Source organism: Cryptotermes secundus, unplaced genomic scaffold (genome assembly GCF_002891405.2).
Source record: "Cryptotermes secundus unplaced genomic scaffold, Csec_1.0 scaffold132, whole genome shotgun sequence".
Lineage (NCBI taxonomy): Eukaryota > Metazoa > Arthropoda > Insecta > Blattodea > Kalotermitidae > Cryptotermes > Cryptotermes secundus.
In genome coordinates, this window is record NW_019722426.1 from 547,574 (window position 1) to 565,333 (window position 17,760).

A 17,760-nucleotide genomic window follows, 5' to 3' on the forward strand; every position below is an offset into this window, starting at 1 on the left:
CACCAAAGCAAAGCAGCACACGCAAGGGGCATAAGTCTCATTAATTAATGCAAGTCTTGCTTCTTGTGTCAGACTTCTCTGCTTTCGAAACGATGTCATGGAAAATAAAGAGATCGATTAAATTTTCATTTTCAACTGGAAACTGAATTGTGATAAACGCGTTATGGTTGATTTCTGCTGTGCCTTAACTCAGACCGTTCTTTTTTAAGTTCCTTGGGGTGTGGTGAGACAAAATCCACTTGGTACGTCGGCCACTAAGTGGCCTATTTTACAAGCCCCGGATGATAGGTGATGATGAATGTGGAGCAGTCGGTGGAATGATAATTGGCAGTGGGAACCGAAGCACTAGGAGAAATCCTGCCCCAATGCCAATTTGTCCACCAAAAATCCCACATGATCTGACCTGGGCTCGAAAGCGGGCCGCCGCGGTGGGAAGCCGGCGACAAACGCTCTGAACTCGTCTTACTCAGGCGATTAGTCGTCGGCTTCCCACCGCTAAGGCCCGGATCCGATCCAGGGCAGGGCATGTAGAATTTGTGGTAGAAAACATGATATTGGTGCAGATTTTCTTCGAGCAATTTGGTTTCCCTTAGCAATTATTATTCCAACAAACTCCATATTAATTAATCATCTTCTCGCCAATGCCATATTCTCGATACTGATGTCCGCAAACTACAGAAAGTGTTGGTTCCGGATCTGTGTTAGGAACGAAAGGCGGATGCTTTAGACTGCGACAAGTTGTTAGTACAACTGTCACATGTGTCGCTGCAACTGTAAATCGCGTTGCGTAATTACAGGATACTCCTTGGGGGAATCCCTCCGTGCAATTCATACATGGCAACTGCGTTTGTATTCTCCACACTCCTTGAAGACTCTGCTTTAACACATGTGATTTATGCTGTGCCTGGGATCCTGCACTGTAGGGCGCGAAGTGTTCAGTTAATGTCGCAATATTATTTTCATTCCCTTTCGTGGTTTATTCTATAACGCTATCAGTATCGAGATTATGAAGCGTCGAATGGATGACTGGTGAAACGGAAATAATTTTGAAGGAAGTTGTCATGGCCTGCCTGAGGCATTTACTCGGAATTTGCCTGGAGGGACTGAGGGAAACGATGAAAAGGGAAGTCTCAAATCTAAGACAGTAAAATATGGTCGCGAGCCCCAAAGGACTCGGATCCGAGAAAAGCTTCGCTGGCAAGGGCCAGCAGCATATACAAACGACAGAACCGTCCTGTCGTCAGAGAAGGCGCGCACAAAGAAAAAGACCATAACTGTCAAACAGTGATAAATATCTGGTCATGAGCCCCAGTTGGGGCTCGACACCAAGACTGACTGACCGTCAGTCGCAATGTGACTTTGACTTCGACTTGACTGAGGGAGTGGCAGAGTTAGTTCAGGTGCTGTTACGAGTCAGCCGTAAGCTTGAGGAGTGAGTCCAGAAGTGTTAGTTCCGAGGTTCAAATGATCGGAAGTGCTAATTTCTGTGTTGAGATCCGTTGCTAGGAGACGGCTAATGGAACTGAGAATCCTAGTGCGTGTGCAACGGTGAACTGGAAAGTGAGTAAATTAGTGATAGCGCTCTATTAATTCTAATTAGGAGAATTTGTAACCGAATTGCTAATAAATCCAATCATCAGATCTAAAACTCTTTATTTCCGTCACGTGTACCCCCCCCCCTACAGGTGAGAGTATTTTAAACACAGGAGGTAATATTGTGTACTATATTAAATTGACTGACGATAGAGCTGTAGGGCAGGCATTAGAGAACAGACTGGCGAATGTCTGTGTTTCATAAGAGCAATGGATTTCGTGTCTATCTCCATTAATAAGTACCGGTCTAGACTTTCAAAGAAGGGCCCAGCACCATGTAGTTAATTAGTCAGCGACACACTCGACGTTGTGCACTGAACTGTGATCGTCATAAGCGTGTGACAAATTTTCAATAATTATTCAGTAAAAGTCAGACTGACTTGACCAGAAGCTTAACTGCCAGTTGCTAAGTACTCGTATTATTCTGTACCACCGAGTTATCTAGTACAGGACTGGCACTAATGATAATAAAAACCTAAAGATGAGTGTGAGTTCCGTAGTATGGTTTGACCTTCGACCTCTAGCCACTTCTCTTACTCTAACTGAGTTTGTATTTCAATTAAGGATGCTGTCAGCGACGCAGATTATGTGGCGTCCAGTGATGGGATAATAGTGAGTAATGAATTGTAAATAATTGAAAAAGGGAGAGTTCGTGGCTTAATTTAAGGTACTATTCTGGTATCTTAGTGGATTGTCCGAGAAAAACCATGCAACAGCCAAGATGGTTGATGTTCCGGTCGAGATTCGTGCCGGGTATCTCCCAAATATGTTTGAAATATTACTTCTTGGTCAGAGGCACTTCCAAATTCACAATTCACCGTTATTCTAGCATCCTATTTATGCAACCTACGTAGCTGAGAAGCGCTGTTGATTGAGATCAAGTCAGAAGAAGCTCATAAGTTGCAGCTATTTCAAACGGAAGTACTGATTCCTAGTTGGATCCAATATACATATACAGACTCCCTTTACGTAAGTCTATATGCATTGTTTATTCATATATGACGTACATGCACTTTCTTTTTTAAATTCGCTTAGTGGGCGGTGGAGACCAACTGGGTCCACTCGGCACGGCGGCCACTGATTGGCCTATTGTAGCCTGCATCGGGTGATTATGATGATGGAGAATTTGGTGGAATGAAGATTGGCAGGGGAAACCGAAGTACTCGGAGAACCCCCCCCCCCAGCGCTACTTTGTCCACCACAAATCCCACTTGACCAGACCCGGGATCGAACCCGGGAATTCAGCGACTAACCGCTTGAGCCATGGCGCGGCCTTAAAGTACATACATACTCGTACTTACGTAATTTTATGTGAGACACCTAAGTGTATACTTTGTTCCCTCAATCCTTGCAGTAAAAGTGTGGGTCTTAAATGCATAGGGACAAAGATAAGATGTTTGCCACCCCTGTTAGTTACAGAAGGGGCTGCAGGCGAGGGAAAGTGATACTTTTTCTTGATGGAAATCATATGTGACGTTTGTTTAAAATTTATTTGCTTAATGTTTTGTTGATTGACTACAGAAGTCATGTGCAGATAAGCAGAATTTAGTTGCAAACTATGTCTCTAGTTTGCAGACTTGATTATTATCACTGATGAACAGCTGTTCTAGAAGGCATCCTACGTGTTTCTCTGGAAACTGCAATTGAATATTCTGTAGTTCGGTCTCCTGGTTGTTAGAATGCTTATACTTGTACATAAAATGTGAATACCTAACGGCAGTGATTTCCAAAGGAAGGGGGCCTCGCCTCTTGCTCAGGAGAAGAGTGAGATATGCCGGGAAAGTTGTACAGCAAAACCGAATTAATTACAATTCTTAGAATATTAGAGGCTGTTTGTTAAATTTAGTAAATTTGTAAAATCTGATTAATAAGAAAGGTGGACGCAATGAATTCTAGCTAAGCAAAGGACACGCCATTATATTAAGGGTGCAAGCCTTTCAACGAATTGTAGTTAAGTGTAACTTCTAGTTTCAGGGTATTTTAGATCAGAGTGGGGGCATGTTTGGACGTAATGGAAGGGAAAAATAATAGGGAGACAGGGAAAATTATGTACTAAGGGGCTTCCCGTACGTGTACTTTATTTACGAAGCTGTCAGTAGCAAAGAGTACATAGCCCCGAATGGTAGGACGGCAGCGAATAATTAATTGCAAAGGATGTGAAAGGAAGTAGGCGGGACCTGATTAAAAATATACCGGAATTTGTCTCAAGTGACTGGGAAAACCACGAAAACTCTTTCAGTATAGTCAGCAACCGGGTCGAGAATGGCCTTCATAATTTATATTATTTACGCAACATTATTAGGGGGATCAAAACAGATTTTTTTCTCTCTTCTTTCGTTCTTTCAGGTTTTGCTTCTCGTTCATCCTTTCTTTAATTATTAATTTAATATTTCCTGCTCAACTATTTTCCTTGTTTCTTTCTTCTTTTATTTACGTATATTTCTTCATTTGTAAACTTGTTTCTCTCTTCTTTCAGGTTTTCTTTCGTTCTTCCATTCTATTATTTGGCCTTTTATTTCCTTTACTTTTTCTTTCTTTCTTACACCCTTCCTTCACTGCTTACAACCATTCTCGTACCGCTCATTCGCTGCAAGGTAACACACATCAGTCCTTAAGTGACTTAATTTAACCATGGCGTCTGTATCCGGGTTGAAGTAGTGTTGTCTGGATCCGTGTCATGTACGAAACCTTTATATTTAATGTCTTTGTTCTGCCACTGCAGATGGAGTTCGACCTGACCGGATTCCTGCCACTTGCTGTGACCATCAGATTGCTGACAGGTAAGACAGACGTGACCACTTTCTGTACGAATCCATTTTGTTTTTCTCTTGCATAATAATTTACATCTACATGGCAGTAGTCAAATGTCACAGCTGCCTTGATTGATGTGGGCATATTAACAATTCCAAGCTCTATCACTTTTCTTGCAGCTGTATCAGTGAGGTACTAGCTCCCGAATTGAAGTGTGCTTTGCATCCTGTAATCCTGATTTAGCTCTCCACACACGGGCCCATACTTCTTCCCATCTTGGAGAAAATATTATCTCGTTGTCTGATTTGTAATACCCACAGAACTAAATACAGGGCCTTTCTCTTCAGATAATAGATTATTAGCCAATAATTTCCATTCACAAACGTGCCCATCATAATTTTCGTAAATTTACTACTAAAAATATGAAATTCTGTAAACCCTACTATACTGTGTCCAACTTAGTATTTGTATTGTATTTGCCATGTGTGCATGATATTTTTGTTTAAAATCTAGACACGTGTGTCCATATAGGAAACAAGGTCTCTGTGTCTTGTAGCTCTAGGGAAAGAAGCACAATATTTCTGTTTAACATTTAGTGCTTCATTTGACAGTCTTTCTGCCTCTATGAAAATTTCCACCCCCTTCTGTTACATATTTTCATAGGAAGTATTCATCAAAACTTATGGTTCAGCGTATGTCAGACGATGGATTTCAACCCCGAAAGGATCACGGAGGGTATTTCTCAAGGGTTGTGATTTACTTTAAAATTATCTTTTAGGGACTTATTTGACCAAAGTAGTGAAAGGTAGGAGGTTGGGATATGCTAGCATATGGGTATTTACCGGGGGATACAAATAGTTACAGAAATCCAATGGAGAAACACACAGGAAAGCGATTATTTTAGAGATCTAGGAAGTGGAAAGGTGGTATTAATATAAATCTTATAAAAGTGGATTGTGAACCTGGGAAGTGAATGGAACTGGCAAGTATTGGTACTAGCGATGTAGGAGATCTGGGTTCTGACATCATAAATTATTTTGTAGATCCATGTCATTACGAATGCTCAATGTGACTGACTCTAGCGTGCTTTTGATTATAATGTATTATAAAGATGTCGATGTGCATACTGTAAATAAAAATGACTATGACGTGGTTGTAATATGCGAAGGAGAGTCAGTAAATGAATCCCAGATGGAAGTAAGTTGTAATGGATGTAATAAGTTCTCTGTCTGTATCATTAGGTAGCACCACAGTCCAGCTTTATTACAGTCTAGGTAGAAGATGCACATGCGCATGTTCATAGGCTGCTTTCAGTAGTCAAAATGGCAACAATGCTTGGGAAGGATACTACCGGAGAACATTGTTCTGTTGTGCGTTTCCTAGTGGAAAGATGGACTCAATGCAAAGGATATTCTTACAGAAATATTTTCTGCTTACAGTAGGAAGTGTTTGTGACGTAGAGAGGTTCACAACTGGGTCGAAAAACTCTCGCTGACGTTCGAAAGTCGTAGATGATGCCCGATCAATTGCGTATATGGCTGAGACAACAGCCAAAAGACTTCCATGCTACGGGTTTCGACGTACTTGTAAAGGGATAGGACAAGTATCAATGTTGGTGGAGGATATGTCGAGGTCTAAATGCCTTTTTCATGTTCCAATATCACATGTTTTACGTTTTATATCAATTTGTGACCTATTTACTGACTCTCCCGCGTATCTGTACGTGTTATTTTTACTCTACAATGTGAGAACACATTTAGAGTACCGGTCCTAGGTACACTCACTATTCTTGTCAGTTCATGAATTAGGCAAGTCTGCGAAATGCTGCTCTAACAGCAGCAGAATGACTGCGTCCGTCCTCTCGTTAGAGAGGACGCCCCACATCAACACACCCGCAACTGTCTGACAGTAATACAAATCTGGTCGTAAGCCCCAGTTTGGTGCTATATTCCAAGATAAACTGGCCGACTGACCGTCGGTCGCAACATGAGACTCAGATTCATTTGTTCCAAGTCATAGCATTTGATGCAAATGGCATTTGGAAGCATCTCTATGAGCTCAGTAAACAGCTGCAAGAATCACATATAGATATGATTCTGCTTTCAGAGACTCATCTGAAAACTCACGAGAGGTTTGAAAGCTTGAGATCGCTTTAAGTGGAGGAACTGTTTTGGAAGAGACTGTGGACCTGTCGTCTGACAGATTACTGATGAATGAATGAATACTCGTATAGTGCAAGAGGAAGAATTTTCAATAACATGCTGTGTCATATGTACGCTTGACGAAGGACCAAGCATGTTCATAAGAGACAAACCCATCTTCTCGTCAGAGCAGATGTTACGTAAGGACTACTAGTACTCTCGCGAGGGCTCAGTTGCAGAAAAACGGATCTCTGGTCGTGAGTCTCAAGGGGCTTGGCGCCAAGACGAACTGACTGGAGGCAAACCGCAAGTCGTAAAGTAACTCTGACTCTGACTCTGACTCCGATTCATTCCTAATTCATTCATCAATGAGGAAGCAGTCGCATTAGGAAGGAGAATCAAAGCGGCCTCCGTAGTCTAGAGGTAACGTTCCCACCTCATGACTCGTAGTACACGGGTTCAAATACCCGGCGGAGGTCGTCGAATTTTTAAGGGCGGAAAAATTCAGGGAACAAGTCCTCCGGGAGGGACTTTAAGCCGTGGGTCCCGTGTCGTAGCTTTACGGCACGTAAAAGAACCTCATATCTCCAAAGGAGGTCACTGAGCCAAATTACGGATGTTTCCCGCCCAACATCAGTCTCTAGTACCTCTGGTAGATGGGGGAAGCATTATAGATACCTCTCAGCTAGTAGAACCGGTCTCGCTGGCTGGGCGGGACTGATGGTAAGCACCAGTACCGGTGGGATATAGAGAATGGTAGAAATCATAGAGGGAAGCACAATGGACCAATACAGGTGTAAGTGCATGGGGAAACCCACCCTCTCCAATAACTAACTAACTAACTAACTAACTAAGGAGAACCATGAACCAATTCTTTCGTAAACCAGAATTGAGGCATTCACAGTAGAAGACAGGCTAGGAGAAAAGACACTCGTAGTCGAGCCAGACTGGAGCGAGGCCGTCATTTATTGTGAGCTCTTGTAGCTGATTGCGATTAAGAGAGATTGAACAGAAGGCGTTAATAAATCCAATCATCCAATCCAAAACCTGTTATTATTTTTCACGTAGCCATAAACACGTGTCAGTTATATTGACTGGATGTATAAGCACAGAGAGAACTTCGATTTTATATTTTTGTGAATATAAAAGACACGCCTGGCAGAAATACTAAATTGTCTGTATTTAACTAAAATACTTTCCGTTTTTTAAGAGAACCCCAAATTATTACGGATATTTTCTTTTTCAAAAGCTAAACAAATAAATTTAATTCTATGTAAACTGACTCCGTGGAGCAGAATTTTTCTTGGGCAATTATAAGTCGCGCAGTGAATGAAGAAATTCCCTGACCCTTGTGGAAACCGAAGAATTATTCCATGTTCACGAAATCTTTAACAGGACTTATTTCATTCTCCACACAATATGGAGAGAATATACGCGGTATTTTATGCGAATCACAACAGGAGTGTGATACTGGTTTCCACACTGAAAAGGAAAATTTAAGCCAGACGTATGGAAATAAAGAGTAATATGTCACTCCTTTCTAATATTATTTCCACATTGAAAGTTTAACTGAAATCAGGTGCATAGAAATAATCCGGAAATCTGAAACCCTCTTTTTGATGAATTATTCTAGTGATCAAGCAAATGCTTGAAGATATAGCCAGGGGAATTTGACTAAACAAGTCATTATTTATTCAAGTTACTGTATTTTAATATATAAGATAAGGCCCGATTCTTATAATCAGTATTTTATAGCCTACTTTCCTAAAGTAGGCGTATGCGATCTGTATCCTCTCTGTGTACCCCCCTCCCGCCACCCCGGTAAGTTTCTGAATGCCTGAATCCGTCTTTACGAAACATGGTGTGTATACAATGACAACTGAGCCCATCTCAACGGCATGCTTCATAAATCCCTCCCACCACTCTGTGTGTCTCTTTTTGTATCTCTCCTATCAGTGTTAGGCAACGGCTCGGTAAACACTTTCCAGCGACAAAGAATACTCGCACAACAGAAGAATTGTTGGACACGCGTGTCTGTGAGTGTGCCTGTATAACCTTTTACCGTTGCTACGTAACTGCTGGATAAAGATATTCCAGCGGCAACCCAGAATTTTTGGAGGCGTCGTTTTCTTTGCGATCCGTGTCGTATCAAAAGAAAGTAGGTGACTAGTTCTTCCCAGAAATTCTTGTGTTTTATACATTATAATTTTCATCTTTGGGGCACGCTGTAGCGTAGTTGGTTGAGGCACTATGCTACAAGCCGGAAGGTCGCACGTTCAAGTCCCGATGAGGTCATTGGATATTTTTCAATTGACCTAATCCTTCCAGCCGCATTGTGGCCCTCGGGTCGACTCAGCCTCCAACAGAAATGAGTACCAGGAATATTCTTGGGGATTAAGGGCGGCCGGCCGGCGCGTAGGGCTGACAACCTTGCGGCCATCTATGAGCCGATTGTCTAGAAAGTGTGAGAACCTCAACATCTTACAATCCTATGGGCCTCCACGGCCTATTACAGGGATAGCTTTACTTACTTTACTTTTTTTTTATAATTTTCATTTTTACGTGTTCCAGCAGTTCATAATTCATATTATACCTTTATTTTAATTTCTTTTATTCCATTGTCCGCGAAATACATCGTTTAGTTTGCTGAGTAGCGAAAGTTGAACAATGTACTAACGATAGTTAAAACGTTTCAGCACTAAATGTAAGTAAAGATTCAGTCTCAAGATACACTGGTTTTAAATTGCAGCGAAAGCTTGATGCGGAAAATGTTGCATGTGAACTCTGGGGTTGTAAAGTAGTGACCTCTGGTGATGTTTCGAATAACAGCGGGGCAACTCATACCCTAACAAGCTCGAGTGATTGTGCTTACGTGTATGAGATATCGGAAAGCACCATTGCCTTCATTATTTGTATAGAATAGCAAGAACTTGCGCGTGCGCTGACTCACGGATCCGAGTCCACGATAATGATGACAGAGAAGGTAATGCCGGAGCCTAATTTCATGTGCAGATTCAGCCCGGAAAACTCGCGGAGCATTTGGTTCAGAAACTTACATTATCTCTGCAAATATAAAGAACAAAGAATAAAACCCTGTTTACCTGATTTTTACATGGGTGTGACACTTGTTCTGTCAAGGTATATGGATCTCGTTGCCTGAAATTTGTCACAAAGCTTGTGCAAACTTGCACCACATCTGTGGTCGGGTTTCAGTTTTCGTACATTGGTTTTCCGCAGCAATAGGAGAAGGCAACTCCTCCTAAACTAACAGACGTCTCACTGGGTTAAAGAGTTATCGAAATTGAATAGTCTCCATGGGATTAAAATATGTTTTTATACAGCAGCTAAATTAATGGGTCATGTTTTAATGTCTCTATTAGGCTGTTACTATGTGAATTCCTATTTCTTTATATTCTACCCCAGAAATGCCTAAAAATTTTGAGAAGCTTTCTTTAGAACCCTATTGTTACACAATTTCACACACCTCTCCCCATTGAATAGCGTTCTTATTGTTCTCAGATCAGAAGTTCACACGCATTTCCCATGTTCAGATATAAAGTTGAGAGGTACTAATCCATTTGGAGTAACGTCCATCTTTATATATATTGTCGCTTATCGGGCGTATATCGCGACAAATAACTTCACGCTGTATTTGATGTAGCGAATTTTATTTCACATTCGCACTTACAATCACCCAAATTACAGATTTACGGTTACTGCTATCTGCAGTATCACAATTAGTACACTCCAAATGCCAGAATACAACTGACTAGTTGCTGGCTAACTCGGCGGTAGCTCCAGGACTCACTGACTGACTCAGTACAANTTACCAGCCCGATATGTAATTTTTTTTAATTCGCTTAGTGGGGGGTGGAGTCCAGCTGGGTCCATTCGGCACGGCGGCCACTGATTTGCCTATTCTACCTGCCCCGGGTGATTATGATGATGGAGAATTTGGTGGAATAAAGATTGGCAGGGGAAACCGAAGTACTCGGAGAAAACCCGCCACAGCGCCACTTTGTCCGCCACAAATCCCACTTGACCAGACCCAGGATCGAACCCGGGTCGCCGCTGTGGGAAGCCAACGTCCACCTTAGTAGTGTTTGCTGTATTCTGTTATTCCTCTCCACAACATCGCGGAATTTTAACAACCGTGCAATAGAGAAAATCTCTATGTCCACACTGGACTGAAAATCTGATGGTTGTTTATTTAGTTATTGGTTTGATTTTTATTGTGTTTCAGTTAACGAACTGCACTGTAAATTCTTCGATGAAGCTTGAGAAGGAAATATGTACAAAGTATGAATTTTGCCAACATATATTTCGGAGATAACAAGAGAAAATCCTTCACTGAATAAGATATTCCTATGAAGTGCGCTTGTGTGTATTTTGGTTAAACAATGAATTTATTATCATTGAACAAAACAAGATATTAACAAATTATAAAAATTAACTAAAATGCGGACTGCATTTGGACGAACTAAATCTTATTACAACTGACCGGCAGCATTATTTTCAACTTTGCATCACTACACTTAATTTTAATAAAATTAATACAATCACAAATTTCAAAACTTAAATTTTCTCTCAGGTTCTGTAAAGTTGTTTTCTTTAGACGTTTGAAACTATAAGCTTTGACCTTAAATTCGATAATTTTCTGTAACCACTCGATTAAGAAATTTGTGTTTTTCATCCCATTTGTTAAAAGAGGGGAAGATTGAAGAGGCATATAAAAATAATACTTTTAATTCTACCTGCTATTTTGTATGGATATAAAGCTTGGTCTCTCCTCTTAACAGAAGAACGTAGATTGATGTTATTTAAGAATATAGAGTTAAGGAGAATATTTGGATCTGCGTCATAGGAAGTGACGGGAGCCTAGGGAAATGACATTATGATGATCCTCATAAAATATTCTGTTCAAATCAAGAAAGATGAGAAGAGCGGAGCCTGTAGCACGCGCTAGGGATATGAGAAATTAATACAAAATTTTTGTTGGAAACCCTGAAAGAAAGAGATCACTTACGAGACCTAGTCGTAAATGTGAAAGTACTGTTAAAATGGGTCTATAAACGTAGTATTTAGGATGGAGATACTCCTGGGAAATGAAAATTGGAGGTCCATAGGTTTTCGTGTTAAGTCGACTGACTGTCAGATCTCCACGAAGGTCGTAGGGACGTAACTATTTAAGAGCGGAAGACACGAGTTAGTGGAAAGTCACTGTTAGTAAATTATTGTTGTTGCTTTCAGAGTTTGGGAGTTTGCGACATGGTAACTTCACAAGTAAATTTGGTTGTTATCTTAGAACACTTTTCCTCTTAAAAGGCTTATGTTTATGTTGCCATGGGTAACAACACTGATGATGAAAGCTGGTACAAAACGTCTGCAGTAGAAATCGGTGGTCGCTGGGTCTGACCTGTTGACCCCAAGATGGGGGCATTGCTCTGTGTGCCCTGTGCTGTATAGTTTGGATATATGCAACATAATGCAGTGTATCTTATTTTCTCCTCTCATGAGTTTTTTAATTTCTAATCTTTGTGTTGTTGCATGTTCGGATTGATTGTGCCGAAGAAATATGCAACGAGGAATAGAAATTAATTGAGAAGCGAGGTGTATCGTGGGCATAACAAGGAAGATTTATGTGCCGAATGTGCACAAGTGTGGGCTTAGTAAGGAAAGGTTCATTGGATACCAAACTGCAGACAGAAAGACTAAGAAGTTCGACATAGGTCGTTCACTGGATTTATAGTCCATCATGTGTCACGCATTAGTAGTATCTCCTAGCTATCTGAAAGAAAAGAAGTTTTATAAGATCGTAAAGAATCACTAACTGTAGACATATTTCTATGCATGTATACACATATTAAGGATTCATATTCCTAACATGAATATTACCGAAATAATAGAATCACTAGTTTTTTATCATGTCCTAATAAACACCAATTTAATGCTTATAACTACGAGTATACTCATTAAACTTAGGCATGCGGTAGGGTAGTTGGTTGAGACATTATGCTACAAACCGAAAGGTCGCGGGTTCGATTCCCAATGAGGTCATTGGATTTTTCAAATGACCTAATCCTTCCAGCAGCACTATAGCCCTGCGGTCGATTCAGCCTCTAACTGAAATGAGTACCTGGAATATTCCTGGGGGTAAAGAGCGTACGGAGCATAAGGCTGACAACCTTACCGCCATCTGTGAGCCGATTGTCTAGAAAATGTGGAAGCCTCGACCTCTAACACCCAATGGGCCTCCACGGCCTGTTACAGGGAGAGCTTTATTTTTTTATTACTCATTAAACTTTGGCAAGCATGATTAATTCAATTCATGAAGTGTAAACAATAACACTGCCGGTCACGGTAGCCGAGCGGTCTAAGGCATGCACTGTCTTCGCTCGCTCGGAAGCCGGGCTCGTGGATTCGAATCCCACTCAGGGCATGGATGTTTGTGTGCGTTTTTCTGTGTTTGTCTACAGGTAGAGGCCTTGCGACGAGCTGATCACCCGCCCAAGGAGTCCTACCGTATGTGTAAGCTCTAGAAAAACCGAAGTGAACGGAGTTCATGGAGGTAGGTCTAGGCCCACTGGGGCTGTAGTGCCAAGGGGGAAAAACAATAACATAATACGTACTTTAACCTCTTAACTGATAGATTAAAATTAGTACACTGAGAGAAACGCTAAATAACTCGTACTATTTCATGTGCTTAAATTGAAGCCATAGAAAGAAGAATATTACTTCCAAAGTCTTTAAAATTATTTACTCCCTGACACTGCTTGGTGATGAGTTTTTTAAATTCAGTAGCAATGGCATTAAATCGCATAGGATTCGATCTAGTGGCGGGCCGTTGTGAGCACGATAATGAGCAGTCAGTTTCCGGCAAAGGCGGCGGGATCTCAGTTAACTGAGAGACTATAACTTCCCAAATTGACCATGCCTAGCAACTTAGAAAACAAGCCGATGGCATTGCAATCTGCTGTTTGGGATATGTTCGGCTTCTAGCTTTACTTATTTATGTTAATTATAGTGTTGATAAAAGCAATAAGAATTAATTTATTTGAAGTTATTGCTTTTTTATTACAGCCGTAACTGTGGAAGTTAAAATGCTGAAGACTTTTTTTTTGTGTTTTGAATCGTACAGGATGGGGTACAGTGGCGGGCTGCTACGGTAATGAGCCTCCAAGTTGTGCGAAAGACAGAAAAACCTAATTTAACTGAGCAACTATCTCTGATCGATACATACTATCGAAACTTGACATCCAGCTTATAAGTATTTCGACGTAACACTATTTAAACGCAAGTTGAGCAATTCTGGCGTAAGCTTATGTAATAAGAACGAGTAAGGTGGGAATAGGAAGGACTATTGGTTGCCAGTCCGAGTACATTCCAACTGTAATACTTGTAATGTACTGTATTTCAAATAGCAGGGTGTGTCGGATTGCAGGAGAGGACGGCACGAGGTCTGGCGATAATAAGACTTTATACAGGATGTTGCAATTCTCATTTTCCTACTTTACTCATTATTCATGAAATTCATGTCTACATTTCCTTACGAACATTTTCATTTAATATCCTTGTGTTTTCAAAGAGTAGAATACTTCCACGATTTAGCGGTGTGACCATAGACGGGGTATGATTGCTGAATGGATTTATTGGCCACTTATGCACACCACTCGGAACTACAAGTAATTACAGCACTATCGCTAATCTCCACACTTTAAAAATCACCGCAACTGCTAAGACTTTTTCTAGCCTGCAGTGTCTCCAACAGCCGTTCCCTGGCAACGTTGTCTAGCATTGGAGATTCTTCAGCTACCCGCGCTCAGGTCTTGTCACAGCCTCCATTGAAGAACTCTTGCCAGATGTCAACTGAACTGTAGCGCCATCTTTTCTCAGCCCCCATTGTAGAGTTCAGCTGACTGCCAAACTACAACTGAAATGGTTGCCCCAATTCTTTTCTTTATAATTCCTCCACGTAGACCACGTAGAAAACGTTCCGCTTCGAGCAGTGAGTCTATTATCGTGTGCGTATTCGCTTCCGCGGGAACGTGTGTGCATCCACCTGCTCACGCTGGTTCCTCGCTCGCGGATTTTTCCACCCTGAAGATGGAGGCAGTACGTTTCTTCGAAACGTCGGTTCACACAAGATATACACGGCGCCACATACAAGAAGACGGCATTCTTCGCAGTCACCGCCGTGAAAACCTCAAATCTTACAAGAAATTTTTCTATCTAAAATTCTTGCTCCTGTACTTCATTGTCTTCGTCATCGTCATACTGTGTCTTTCTTCTTTCTTTCTTTCTTCCCCTTATCCTGCGGGCTTCCGATAAATTTAAATGTAGGTATGCGATTTTGGTAGCCGGTCACGGTATCCGAGCGGTCTAAGGTATGCACTGTCTTCGCTCGCTCGGAAGCCGGGATCGTGGGTTCGAATCCCACGCAGGGCATGGATGTTTAGTTTGTGTGTGTGCGTTTTTCTCTGTTTGTGTACAGGTAGAGGCCTTGCGATGAGCTCATCACCCGCTCAAGGAGTCCTACCGAATGTCTAAGATCTAGAAAAACCGAAGTGAACGGAGAAGTTCATGGAGGTAGACCTAGACCCACTGGGGCTGTAGTGCCAAGGAGAGAAAAATACGATTTTGGTATGGAAATTCTCGTGCCTGTGAACGTTAAGATTATTGCTTCTCGAATGTGACACCACATAGTTTGGTAGACAGGTACCAATCTTCGTTGCAGTGTAATCTCTGTTTAGGATGAATATGGAGTTGAGTTCATCCGAAACGTCGGTATCCATCTATCTCAGACATTTCAGAAGACAGCAATATTAATTACTCTTCCTTATTTAAGTGTTACTTTTTGCACTTTGCTGTGAAGCTCCATAAGCGATTTATCTTGGAGGCCTCCTATTGTGGGGTTGTCAGTGGAGAATTTAATTTACTTGAAAGCCTTGGAGTGCTACATTTGTTTACAACCCTACTGAAATAAGAAAATCTTTCGTCACCGAAAGAGGTATTACAAAGACCTACTGCGGACTCGATGCCGGTCACAGTATCCGCGCTTTCTAAGGCATAAACTTTCTTCATTCACTCGAACGTTGGAATCGTGTGTTCGAATCCCACTTAGATCATGGATGTTTGGTGTATGCGTTCATTCTGTGTTTAGCGGCCTTGCAACGAGCTGATCACTCGCCCAAGGAGTCCTGCCATCTGTGAAAACGATTACGGAACTGAATAAGAAGCCTGGGCCCTGAATGGGCTGGAAGAGCCTTTGTAGAAAAATTGGTGACTCGATGAATTTGAGAATGTGACACCGCAAGTGAAGGCTGTGATATATTTTCAAAATGATACATTTAATGATTTTCCCGTTTTGTGTGCTCGATTTCGTTAGAAAGAAATGTGGAATGTTTTATATATATTGGTAGTCAACTAAGAAATAACTGCGAAGAAATAAGTTGAATTAAGGATTCCATGGCAAGAGTCCAAGGTCTTCTGATTAAGCAAACTGACGCATTGCTACAGGAAGGCCTGTCTCCTAATTATCCCTGACAACGGAGTGCGGTAAATTCTAATGTTATAATCACGGAGATAAGTCATCAGCATTTTTCATCTCCCTGTAGTACAAATATCCAGCCATTAAATCCAACTTTCTTACATACTCTCCAACCACTCAGACACGCAAAACTCCGCAGATTATAGTTATATACCGTAACGTAATAAACATGAGACAAGAGACGAGCCTTAATCATTTGAATAGTACCTCTTAATAGAATGCATCTGTTACAAGATAATAATAGGAACGGGGGATGCGAAAGGGGAAGTTCTCACAATTTCTTTCCTTGTAGTTACTCGGGAAGGTGACTGGCTATTGGCTGGAGAGCCCGGAATCTTTTCCCTGTGGGAGGTGTGATTATTCTCTCTCTATCACACCCAGCGAGTTTGGGGCCCATAGAACAAGCCACAAAATTAAAGTTTATGACTTTTTATAAAGCTTTCTAAAGCTGACCGCCTATCGGCTAGTGTTGAGATTTTGAATTTTTTGAGCATTACGCCTATTTACCTCATACGTCATCATGACATATTAACCGAATATGTCTGTAGGGACGCATAAGGTGCGGTCCGAAAGTAATGGTTGCTCTTATGATAGTGTTCTATATAATGTATAATGTTAGTGTATGAAAAGTCCTTCATTAGATACTAATTTTTGTAGTGACTCCAGGTGGCATTTCACGTGCCAACAAGGGTCTCGTAGAACACAGTTTGAGAGCTGAGATGCATCCCACAAGATGGGAGCCCCAGTAATTGCTGGACATCAGGGATAGGTGGCACTGGTAATGAGACGGTCGTGCCTGGCGTGGCGCTATTCTGGTGTGACGGACACGCAGAACCCCCGCACTCGATACACTCCACTTGCAGTTGCAAACTGCTCACCGGGAACCTCTTGTCCTGTTACATCTTTCTGTCTCTTCTCTCGTGTTTTAGTCTTATTTTTCTTTCCCTTTTTGTTCCCTCTAATCATATCGTTATTTATTTCCTTTCTTTTTAATTTATTATTTCCTTTCTCTGTCTTTTCTTTATCGTTCTTTACTTATTTTATTCTGTCGTTTAATTTTTATTTCCTTCCTTTCTGCATTTATTTCCTTTTCAGTCTAATTTTCTTATTTTGAACACAAATTATAGTAAGGCTAAGAGAAAACCTTACTGTCTATGTGTCTCCCCTAACAAGCTGGAACAATGGAACAAGAAGAGACGGCTGTTGCTACGCAACGGCTCGATAAGTACGTTCCCGCGACAACGATACACACGCAACAATAGGAGAAATGTTGGACGTGGTGATTTTATGCGGTTCGTATCGTATTCTATACTAAGTATGTAGTGAACGGAAAGTAGGAGATTAATTATTCTCAGGAGAATTCTCGTATTTATTTCTTGTGGCGAAACTTATTTCATGTTTGTGACTATGATTCAAGTGTTGATCTGCCAATTTCTGTTTGTGTATGATGTAGTGTAGTGCATTGTAACATGCACCAGACGTGACAAACTGACGGCTGCCTAGCGCCTAGTTATATCAAGAGGTCTTGTAGCTCAATCCTCGTTTTTCGCATGGTCGAATATGGCTTTTCAATGTCGTAAGAAGGAATGGGTGGGGCCATATTCTAATCCCCTAACCAGTCTCTTCGTATCCTAAACATTGACTGTGTGGCACGATCTTACTGATGTTGTCAGTTCGAAAAATATGTTTGGTACAACTGTTACGGCAAAGATAAATTTGTCCCTCTAA